This window comes from Atractosteus spatula, unplaced genomic scaffold (genome assembly GCF_055471065.1).
Source record: "Atractosteus spatula isolate fAtrSpa1 unplaced genomic scaffold, fAtrSpa1.hap1 Scaffold_5, whole genome shotgun sequence".
In the NCBI taxonomy this organism is placed as follows: Eukaryota; Metazoa; Chordata; class Actinopteri; order Semionotiformes; family Lepisosteidae; genus Atractosteus; species Atractosteus spatula.
Window position 1 is genome coordinate 416,556 of NW_028296879.1, and position 10,945 is coordinate 427,500.

General features: G+C 59.5%; 7 non-coding genes across 7 annotated transcripts in view; all 7 read right to left on the reverse strand.

Moving 5' to 3' along the window:
• Positions 1-5,067: 5,067 nt before the first annotated feature.
• On the reverse strand, positions 5,068-5,258 carry LOC148806576 (U2 spliceosomal RNA). The gene has a single exon (XR_016089378.1). It is a non-coding gene; the product is annotated as a U2 spliceosomal RNA (small nuclear RNA).
• A 787-nt stretch (positions 5,259-6,045) lies between these two features.
• LOC148806577 (U2 spliceosomal RNA) lies at positions 6,046-6,236 on the reverse strand. The gene has a single exon (XR_016089379.1). It is a non-coding gene; the product is annotated as a U2 spliceosomal RNA (small nuclear RNA).
• A 787-nt stretch (positions 6,237-7,023) lies between these two features.
• LOC148806578 (U2 spliceosomal RNA) lies at positions 7,024-7,214 on the reverse strand. The gene has a single exon (XR_016089380.1). It is a non-coding gene; the product is annotated as a U2 spliceosomal RNA (small nuclear RNA).
• Positions 7,215-8,001: 787 nt separating this feature from the next.
• Positions 8,002-8,192, reverse strand: LOC148806579 (U2 spliceosomal RNA). Its single transcript, XR_016089382.1, has one exon. It is a non-coding gene; the product is annotated as a U2 spliceosomal RNA (small nuclear RNA).
• Positions 8,193-8,977: 785 nt separating this feature from the next.
• LOC148806580 (U2 spliceosomal RNA) lies at positions 8,978-9,168 on the reverse strand. Its single transcript, XR_016089383.1, has one exon. It is a non-coding gene; the product is annotated as a U2 spliceosomal RNA (small nuclear RNA).
• Positions 9,169-9,953: 785 nt separating this feature from the next.
• On the reverse strand, positions 9,954-10,144 carry LOC148806581 (U2 spliceosomal RNA). The gene has a single exon (XR_016089384.1). It is a non-coding gene; the product is annotated as a U2 spliceosomal RNA (small nuclear RNA).
• A 787-nt stretch (positions 10,145-10,931) lies between these two features.
• The window catches only part of LOC148806582 (U2 spliceosomal RNA), a 191-nt gene continuing 177 nt past the window's right edge, over positions 10,932-10,945 (reverse strand). Inside the window, exon 1 of the small nuclear RNA XR_016089385.1 lies at positions 10,932-10,945. This exon is cut by the window's right edge and continues 177 nt beyond it. This is a non-coding gene — a small nuclear RNA (U2 spliceosomal RNA).

The following is a 10,945-nucleotide window of genomic DNA, read 5'->3' on the forward strand; positions in this document are numbered from 1 at the left end:
ATGAGCAACGGCAATATATCCACCTTCACTACCAGGACTTTTCCTACCAGTGTCAAATGCCTACTCTGCCACAAACCTAACTTCTGATTCACTTTTGAGATCTTACTCCTCCAGTTAATTGTGGCAGAGTCAGCAGTATGGAAACTGACCCCCAAGATCTTCACGGGCCCTGTCTCTAGTTTGAGACCTCCTACCACATCCTGCCTGTTCTTCCATCTGCCAAAATATTTGACGGTGCACTTGCTGAGATTAAGCAGTGCACCCGTTCCTGCAGCCATGGCGTCCGCTATCTGCAGAACCCGAGTGAGAGACCTGTCAGTGGTAAGAAACAAAGTTACATCGTCTGCGTAAGCCATCAACTTTGCCTGTGCTCCACCGCTACCCGGGACTAGTACACCCTCCACCCAAGGGTCACTCTGGATTCGTCGCAAAAAGGGCTCCAGGTATAGCACGTAGAGGAGAGGGGACAAGGGACACCCCTGCCTCACCCCACGGCTAACCACGAACCCCATCCCCAACCTTCCATTCACACATACCCTTGAGATGACCCCGTTATATAAAATCCTGAGCCATCGGATAAAAGTTCCACCAATCCCTAGTCTCTTTAAAACCTCCCAAAGGAAGGGATGACACACTCTGTCAAAGGCTTTACTTTGATCTAAGCTTACCAGAATGAGCTCCAAGCCCCTTTCCTCCACCCATTCAATGATGTCTCTCACCAACTGGAGATTCCAGGCTAGTTTCCTTCCTTCCACACTGCAGGTCTGATCCCTGCAGACCAGACCCGGCATCACCTTCCTCAGCCGCCTACTCAGCACCCTGGCCAGGATCTTATAGTCAGTGCAGAGCAATTGGATCGGCCTCCAGTTTTCCAGGTCCTCCTTGTCCCCTTTCTTAAAAATCAAAGACAGAACTCCAGTTTTCATAGTTCCCGTTAACTCCCCTGACTCTAAGATTTCGTTAAAAACTTCGAGCAGGATAGGCTGCAGTTTATCCCAAAACACCACGTAAAAGTCAATGGGCAAGCCATCAATTCCGGGAGCCGTCCCCCTCCGCATCCCTGCCATGGCTTCCCTTAGTTCCTCACCCGAAAGCTCTCCCTCCAGTTCAGGCATGCCCTCCTCTACCGTCACTATTCCCGCCAACCACTCCTCCCACAAGTCAGTGTCCACTGGTTTCCCCGAGAACAGTTCCCTGTAAAAATCCGAGGCACACCTGACCATATCTGCTGGGTCAGAGGTAACGGAACCGTCTTTTTGCTTTAGGCCCTCCACCAAAGTTCTGGCTTGCCGAGAACGCACCGAGCCGAAAAACATAGCCGAGCATTTCTCATCCTTTTCCCTCCAATTTCCCTTCGCTCTAAAGAGAAAATCGTTGGCTCGCGCCAACCACCACTCTTTCATCCGAAGCCTGATCTCCGCCGCCTTCGGTGCGTCAAAAGAGCCTCCCTGATTAAATCCCTCATAGAGGGTCTGTAACTCCTGTTGGAGCTGATCTAAATCCTCCCTCTCCTTCCGTCTCCTGTCTCGGCAATATTTGACCGATTCCTTGCATATAACTCTTTTACACATCTCCCACCAATTGACAGCGGACAGATATTTCCATCTCTGACTGCAGAGACTTTCAATCAGGTCAACTATCCTGCTTCTGAACTCAACCTCGGACAACACCTTAACATTTAGCCTCCAGTAACCTGATCTGGGGCCTGGGTCATCCGAGGTCAGACAGGCAGACAGCAACATGTGGTCAGAAAACCATACAGGAACAATATGTCCTACCGTAGACCGTCCACTTAGGGTAGTGAAGATGTAATCCAGTCTCCTGAAGATATCCTTGCCGTTGCTCCAAGTAAACTGTTTAGAGGCCGGGCCCGAGATGTTAAGGCCGTCCTGCAATTTAAAATGACTCACCAACTCTCTCAGGGCTCGCGCCCCTGCCCTATTTGTGTCACCAATATCGACATTAAAATCCCCGCCCATCACCACCGTTCTGTTGGTAAATAGGAGTGGCTCGATCTTTCTTATAAAATCTGCCTGAAGGCGCCTTTCAGCCGGTCCATACACCGCTATCAGGCGCACTTTCAGGCCGTCCCACACCCCATCCACTACCAATAAACGCCCCGGAACAACCACACAAACCTCACCCCCCACAAAATTTGACACCCCACATAAAATCCCGATGCCTGAAGAGTGCACCCCTCCAATGCTCCACCAGGACTCTCCTTTTTGCCATTCTTTCTTAAATCCGCTACATCCTTCTGTGACCCCAAATGAACCTCCTGAACAAAACAAAAGCCGAACTGGCGACTCGCAAGGTCTTTGAAGACGCCAGTCCGCTTCGCAGGGTTCCTCAAACCCCTCACATTTACCGTACAAATAATACGACTCATGGCGGGTCATGAGAAGTTTGTACCCTAGTCTCCTCTTCCTGGCTAACCTCTGAGTTATCTGTCTCAGCTGATGTTGAATCGCTCTCCCCCTCCCCGGAGTGCTGCAAGCTCCCCTCCCCCGAGGAAGATGACTCGCTCTCGGGATCCCCGGGTACCTGCGGGTGAGCCGGCTGTTCTATCTCTTTTAAACTCCCTACCTCCATCTCACTTCCCTCACTAGCCACTACCGGCTCACCTTGACCTGGAGGAAGTGGCTCCTCGCTCACCTCCACCTCCTCTGATTCCTCAGGGGTGACTGAAACGGCAGAAAGAGTACCCCCCTCCACCTCCAATCCCTCCCCTGACCTTTCCCCCCTTGCGTTTCCCCTCCCCGCCACCTCCTCTCCTTTCTTTCCCGTCGCTCCACCCGCACCCTCCACCTTTTCGAAACCAGGCTCGAGGGATTTCCCGGATGCTACCCCCTCCCGGCTACTGTCTTCCTCCACTCCATCTGAATCGCTGCCTAAAGTCTCAATAGGCAGCCCCCGGAAACGATTTTGCAACCCCAACTTGGCGCGTCGCAAATCAGGGCCCTTCGGCCCTCTCCCTCCCTTCCTCTTTGTAGACCTACTTAAAACCGGGGACCAGCTCGGGGACTCTGGTCGGCCTTCTGGGACCATATCAGCCCAGGACCTGGACTCTGGGTGTTCGTCACCCGCTTCACCCGCCCCCTCTGCTGCTTGCCCTGGTCCACCCTTATCCCCCTCCTTAGTTTTCCCCACAGTCCCGAAAAACATAAACGGACCACCGGAGGGTCCTGGTAATTCCAGTCTCAGATCTTTCGGGGGAGCCTTCACAATGTCCGCAAAGCTCTTCTGCTTTCTGGGACACGAGCGATACACGTGACCCGCTGACCCACACAGATCACATGTCAGTACCTGTCCGCAGTTCTTCGCCTCGTGTCCCTCCGCACCGCACCTCCTGCAGAAACCTCCTGGGCAGTTCGCTGCAATGTGTCCCTGTTGCAAACACTTTTTACATGTCAGGGGCTGCCCTGGGTAGAAAAGGTAGCCCCTGTTTGACCCGATATTAAAGTAGGCAGGGGGATGCAAAACGCCCTCCTCTCCAGACGGCTGAGGTCGGAGCCTGACCAAATACCTCCTCCTCCCGGTCCAGACCCCCGCCTCGTCCACCACTTTGCTGCCGGCCCCTTGAATGTCCACAAACCTGGTTAAATACATCACAATGTCTCGCTCAGGCAACAACGTGTTAAACAGGTGGACGGTAAGCGTCCTCAGCTCCCTCGCAAAGAGAGGCTCCATCAAAAACAAAGACATCGGAAAAGAATTTTTCCCGGATTGCGCCTTCTGCCACACAGTCTCGCACAACTTGTCCGACTCCATTGTCAAATCAAAAATACCTTTCCCCGGGAAATCCTGCAAACTAGTGATATCCTTGACCTTAATCCCAAGTCCATGAAACAAAATGTCTCTTTCAAACTTGTCCCTCTTCATCCAGGTAGCCTTATCTTCCGCCGTCTTCACCACGAAGCGCACTGTGCGCCGCATCTGTCCCTCACGGGACAGAGGGTGCCCAGCCGCCAGGTCGCGGGTCCACTCACCCGCCGCCGCCGTCGTCGCCGCCGCCGCCGCCATCAGGAAGCCCCACTTCGCCCCCTGGGCTCAACCCAGGGCGACTACCCGTGGTAGCTTGGAATCCGCGGCCTCCGTCCTCCTCCGGCAGGTTGGTTCTCCTCCCTCTGGTTGGTCCTCGATCTCCCTCCTCTCCGCCGCCGTCGCCGCCGTCGTCTTCTCCGTCTTCTCCGTCGTCGTCTTCTCGTCCCCCAGCCAAGTCATCAAGCCGCGGGCCTGCCACGTACTTTCCGATCTTAGCCAGAAGGCCGAGAAGCGATGCCCGACGCCGGCCTTGGGCGGGCGCGCGGGCGTCCGGCTGGCGCGCAGCGGCGCAGGCCGACGCCTCTGGAGCCCGGTCCGCACGCGGCTGCCGGCCGCCCGGACTCCGCTCTCCCCCTCTCTTGCCTGCCTGCTTGCTCGCCTGCCTGCCCGCCAGTCCCGGGCGGGGGCCCTGCTCTTTGATCTCCTGTCAACGGCCCGACAACGACCGCAGCCGCGGGGGGCGCCAGCCGGCCGGCCTCCTTAGCTTAGGCCCCTCCCACAAGCAGCAGCCGTGCCGAGTGAGCTGCAAGCGAAAGCGGACCGTCGGCACCTGCGGGCAGAGGCAAGGGGCAGCGCTCTCTCGGGAGGGACGGGGACACACACACACCTGCCTGCCTGCCGAAAAAAAGAAAGAAAAGGTGTATATACTAAGTTTTTTGGAGGGAAAACGGCCGGCTGTCGAAAGGGGCCCGCCTGCAAGGACGGGGACACACACACACACACACACACACACACACACACACACACACACACACACACACAAGCCACGCCTGCCTCCCTGGAAAAAGGAGGAAAAAACTAAGTTTTTTGGAGGGAAAACGCACGGGAGCCGAAAAGGGGGCCGGCCTGCTTGCCGAGAGAGTCGAGGCGCGGGAAAGTGCACGGAGGGAGCACGGGAACGGGGAGGGGGAGAGAGAGAGACACAGAGACACACAGATGGACGAGAGACGAGACCGGAGAGGAAGGAGCTCCGGTCCACCTCGCTTGCTTGCTAGCTACGTCTGTCTTTTCACCGCTGAGAGAAGGTAGTGCACCGTTCCCGGAGGCGCTGCAATACCGGGCCGATGCGTGGAGAGGACGGAGCAAGCTCCTGATCCAGCTCCCTGTTCCAAAAATCCGTTTAATATGTGGTCCCCCGATGGGGGACGTATCAGATATTAAACTGATAAGAACAGATACTACACTTGATCTTAGCCAAAAGGCCGAGAAGCGATGCCCGACGCCGGCCTTGGGCGGGCGCGCGGGCGTCCGGCTGGCGCGCAGCGGCGCAGGCCGACGCCTCTGGAGCCCGGTCCGCACGCGGCTGCCGGCCGCCCGGACTCCGCTCTCCCCCTCTCTTGCCTGCCTGCTTGCTCGCCTGCCTGCCCGCCAGTCCCGGGCGGGGGCCCTGCTCTTTGATCTCCTGTCAACGGCCCGACAACGACCGCAGCCGCGGGGGGCGCCAGCCGGCCGGCCTCCTTAGCTTAGGCCCCTCCCACCAGCAGCAGCCGTGCCGAGTGAGCTGCAAGCGAAAGCGGACCGTCGGCACCTGCGGGCAGAGGCAAGGGGCAGCGCTCTCTCGGGAGGGACGGGGACACACACACACCTGCCTGCCTGCCGAAAAAAAGAAAGAAAAGGTGTATATACTAAGTTTTTTGGAGGGAAAACGGCCGGCTGTCGAAAGGGGCCCGCCTGCAAGGACGGGGACACACACACACACACACACACACACACACACACACACACACACACACACACACAAGCCACGCCTGCCTCTCTGGAAAAAGGAGGAAAAAACTAAGTTTTTTGGAGGGAAAACGCACGGGAGCCGAAAAGGGGGCCGGCCTGCTTGCCGAGAGAGTCGAGGCGCGGGAAAGTGCACGGAGGGAGCACGGGAACGGGGAGGGGGAGAGAGAGAGACACAGAGACACACAGATGGACGAGAGACGAGACCGGAGAGGAAGGAGCTCCGGTCCACCTCGCTTGCTTGCTAGCTACGTCTGTCTTTTCACCGCTGAGAGAAGGTAGTGCACCGTTCCCGGAGGCGCTGCAATACCGGGCCGATGCGTGGAGAGGACGGAGCAAGCTCCTGATCCAGCTCCCTGTTCCAAAAATCCGTTTAATATGTGGTCCCCCGATGGGGGACGTATCAGATATTAAACTGATAAGAACAGATACTACACTTGATCTTAGCCAAAAGGCCGAGAAGCGATGCCCGACGCCGGCCTTGGGCGGGCGCGCGGGCGTCCGGCTGGCGCGCAGCGGCGCAGGCCGACGCCTCTGGAGCCCGGTCCGCACGCGGCTGCCGGCCGCCCGGACTCCGCTCTCCCCCTCTCTTGCCTGCCTGCTTGCTCGCCTGCCTGCCCGCCAGTCCCGGGCGGGGGCCCTGCTCTTTGATCTCCTGTCAACGGCCCGACAACGACCGCAGCCGCGGGGGGCGCCAGCCGGCCGGCCTCCTTAGCTTAGGCCCCTCCCACCAGCAGCAGCCGTGCCGAGTGAGCTGCAAGCGAAAGCGGACCGTCGGCACCTGCGGGCAGAGGCAAGGGGCAGCGCTCTCTCGGGAGGGACGGGGACACACACACACCTGCCTGCCTGCCGAAAAAAAGAAAGAAAAGGTGTATATACTAAGTTTTTTGGAGGGAAAACGGCCGGCTGTCGAAAGGGGCCCGCCTGCAAGGACGGGGACACACACACACACACACACACACACACACACACACACACACACACACACACACAAGCCACGCCTGCCTCCCTGGAAAAAGGAGGAAAAAACTAAGTTTTTTGGAGGGAAAACGCACGGGAGCCGAAAAGGGGGCCGGCCTGCTTGCCGAGAGAGTCGAGGCGCGGGAAAGTGCACGGAGGGAGCACGGGAACGGGGAGGGGGAGAGAGAGAGACACAGAGACACACAGATGGACGAGAGACGAGACCGGAGAGGAAGGAGCTCCGGTCCACCTCGCTTGCTTGCTAGCTACGTCTGTCTTTTCACCGCTGAGAGAAGGTAGTGCACCGTTCCCGGAGGCGCTGCAATACCGGGCCGATGCGTGGAGAGGACGGAGCAAGCTCCTGATCCAGCTCCCTGTTCCAAAAATCCGTTTAATATGTGGTCCCCCGATGGGGGACGTATCAGATATTAAACTGATAAGAACAGATACTACACTTGATCTTAGCCAAAAGGCCGAGAAGCGATGCCCGACGCCGGCCTTGGGCGGGCGCGCGGGCGTCCGGCTGGCGCGCAGCGGCGCAGGCCGACGCCTCTGGAGCCCGGTCCGCACGCGGCTGCCGGCCGCCCGGACTCCGCTCTCCCCCTCTCTTGCCTGCCTGCTTGCTCGCCTGCCTGCCCGCCAGTCCCGGGCGGGGGCCCTGCTCTTTGATCTCCTGTCAACGGCCCGACAACGACCGCAGCCGCGGGGGGCGCCAGCCGGCCGGCCTCCTTAGCTTAGGCCCCTCCCACAAGCAGCAGCCGTGCCGAGTGAGCTGCAAGCGAAAGCGGACCGTCGGCACCTGCGGGCAGAGGCAAGGGGCAGCGCTCTCTCGGGAGGGACGGGGACACACACACACCTGCCTGCCTGCCGAAAAAAAGAAAGAAAAGGTGTATATACTAAGTTTTTTGGAGGGAAAACGGCCGGCTGTCGAAAGGGGCCCGCCTGCAAGGACGGGGACACACACACACACACACACACACACACACACACACACACACACACACACACACAAGCCACGCCTGCCTCCCTGGAAAAAGGAGGAAAAAACTAAGTTTTTTGGAGGGAAAACGCACGGGAGCCGAAAAGGGGGCCGGCCTGCTTGCCGAGAGAGTCGAGGCGCGGGAAAGTGCACGGAGGGAGCACGGGAACGGGGAGGGGGAGAGAGAGAGACACAGAGACACACAGATGGACGAGAGACGAGACCGGAGAGGAAGGAGCTCCGGTCCACCTCGCTTGCTTGCTAGCTACGTCTGTCTTTTCACCGCTGAGAGAAGGTAGTGCACCGTTCCCGGAGGCGCTGCAATACCGGGCCGATGCGTGGAGAGGACGGAGCAAGCTCCTGATCCAGCTCCCTGTTCCAAAAATCCGTTTAATATGTGGTCCCCCGATGGGGGACGTATCAGATATTAAACTGATAAGAACAGATACTACACTTGATCTTAGCCAAAAGGCCGAGAAGCGATGCCCGACGCCGGCCTTGGGCGGGCGCGCGGGCGTCCGGCTGGCGCGCAGCGGCGCAGGCCGACGCCTCTGGAGCCCGGTCCGCACGCGGCTGCCGGCCGCCCGGACTCCGCTCTCCCCCTCTCTTGCCTGCCTGCTTGCTCGCCTGCCTGCCCGCCAGTCCCGGGCGGGGGCCCTGCTCTTTGATCTCCTGTCAACGGCCCGACAACGACCGCAGCCGCGGGGGGCGCCAGCCGGCCGGCCTCCTTAGCTTAGGCCCCTCCCACCAGCAGCAGCCGTGCCGAGTGAGCTGCAAGCGAAAGCGGACCGTCGGCACCTGCGGGCAGAGGCAAGGGGCAGCGCTCTCTCGGGAGGGACGGGGACACACACACACCTGCCTGCCTGCCGAAAAAAAGAAAGAAAAGGTGTATATACTAAGTTTTTTGGAGGGAAAACGGCCGGCTGTCGAAAGGGGCCCGCCTGCAAGGACGGGGACACACACACACACACACACACACACACACACACACACACACACACACACACAAGCCACGCCTGCCTCCCTGGAAAAAGGAGGAAAAAACTAAGTTTTTTGGAGGGAAAACGCACGGGAGCCGAAAAGGGGGCCGGCCTGCTTGCCGAGAGAGTCGAGGCGCGGGAAAGTGCACGGAGGGAGCACGGGAACGGGGAGGGGGAGAGAGAGAGACACAGAGACACACAGATGGACGAGAGACGAGACCGGAGAGGAAGGAGCTCCGGTCCACCTCGCTTGCTTGCTAGCTACGTCTGTCTTTTCACCGCTGAGAGAAGGTAGTGCACCGTTCCCGGAGGCGCTGCAATACCGGGCCGATGCGTGGAGAGGACGGAGCAAGCTCCTGATCCAGCTCCCTGTTCCAAAAATCCGTTTAATATGTGGTCCCCCGATGGGGGACGTATCAGATATTAAACTGATAAGAACAGATACTACACTTGATCTTAGCCAAAAGGCCGAGAAGCGATGCCCGACGCCGGCCTTGGGCGGGCGCGCGGGCGTCCGGCTGGCGCGCAGCGGCGCAGGCCGACGCCTCTGGAGCCCGGTCCGCACGCGGCTGCCGGCCGCCCGGACTCCGCTCTCCCCCTCTCTTGCCTGCCTGCTTGCTCGCCTGCCTGCCCGCCAGTCCCGGGCGGGGGCCCTGCTCTTTGATCTCCTGTCAACGGCCCGACAACGACCGCAGCCGCGGGGGGCGCCAGCCGGCCGGCCTCCTTAGCTTAGGCCCCTCCCACCAGCAGCAGCCGTGCCGAGTGAGCTGCAAGCGAAAGCGGACCGTCGGCACCTGCGGGCAGAGGCAAGGGGCAGCGCTCTCTCGGGAGGGACGGGGACACACACACACCTGCCTGCCTGCCGAAAAAAAGAAAGAAAAGGTGTATATACTAAGTTTTTTGGAGGGAAAACGGCCGGCTGTCGAAAGGGGCCCGCCTGCAAGGACGGGGACACACACACACACACACACACACACACACACACACACACACACACACACACAAGCCACGCCTGCCTCCCTGGAAAAAGGAGGAAAAAACTAAGTTTTTTGGAGGGAAAACGCACGGGAGCCGAAAAGGGGGCCGGCCTGCTTGCCGAGAGAGTCGAGGCGCGGGAAAGTGCACGGAGGGAGCACGGGAACGGGGAGGGGGAGAGAGAGAGACACAGAGACACACAGATGGACGAGAGACGAGACCGGAGAGGAAGGAGCTCCGGTCCACCTCGCTTGCTTGCTAGCTACGTCTGTCTTTTCACCGCTGAGAGAAGGTAGTGCACCGTTCCCGGAGGCGCTGCAATACCGGGCCGATGCGTGGAGAGGACGGAGCAAGCTCCTGATCCAGCTCCCTGTTCCAAAAATCCGTTTAATATGTGGTCCCCCGATGGGGGACGTATCAGATATTAAACTGATAAGAACAGATACTACACTTGATCTTAGCCAAAAGGCCGAGAAGCGATGCCCGACGCCGGCCTTGGGCGGGCGCGCGGGCGTCCGGCTGGCGCGCAGCGGCGCAGGCCGACGCCTCTGGAGCCCGGTCCGCACGCGGCTGCCGGCCGCCCGGACTCCGCTCTCCCCCTCTCTTGCCTGCCTGCTTGCTCGCCTGCCTGCCCGCCAGTCCCGGGCGGGGGCCCTGCTCTTTGATCTCCTGTCAACGGCCCGACAACGACCGCAGCCGCGGGGGGCGCCAGCCGGCCGGCCTCCTTAGCTTAGGCCCCTCCCACCAGCAGCAGCCGTGCCGAGTGAGCTGCAAGCGAAAGCGGACCGTCGGCACCTGCGGGCAGAGGCAAGGGGCAGCGCTCTCTCGGGAGGGACGGGGACACACACACACCTGCCTGCCTGCCGAAAAAAAGAAAGAAAAGGTGTATATACTAAGTTTTTTGGAGGGAAAACGGCCGGCTGTCGAAAGGGGCCCGCCTGCAAGGACGGGGACACACACACACACACACACACACACACACACACACACACACACACACACACACAAGCCACGCCTGCCTCCCTGGAAAAAGGAGGAAAAAACTAAGTTTTTTGGAGGGAAAACGCACGGGAGCCGAAAAGGGGGCCGGCCTGCTTGCCGAGAGAGTCGAGGCGCGGGAAAGTGCACGGAGGGAGCACGGGAACGGGGAGGGGGAGAGAGAGAGACACAGAGACACACAGATGGACGAGAGACGAGACCGGAGAGGAAGGAGCTCCGGTCCACCTCGCTTGCTTGCTAGCTACGTCTGTCTTTTCACCGCTGAGAGAAGGTAGTGCACCGT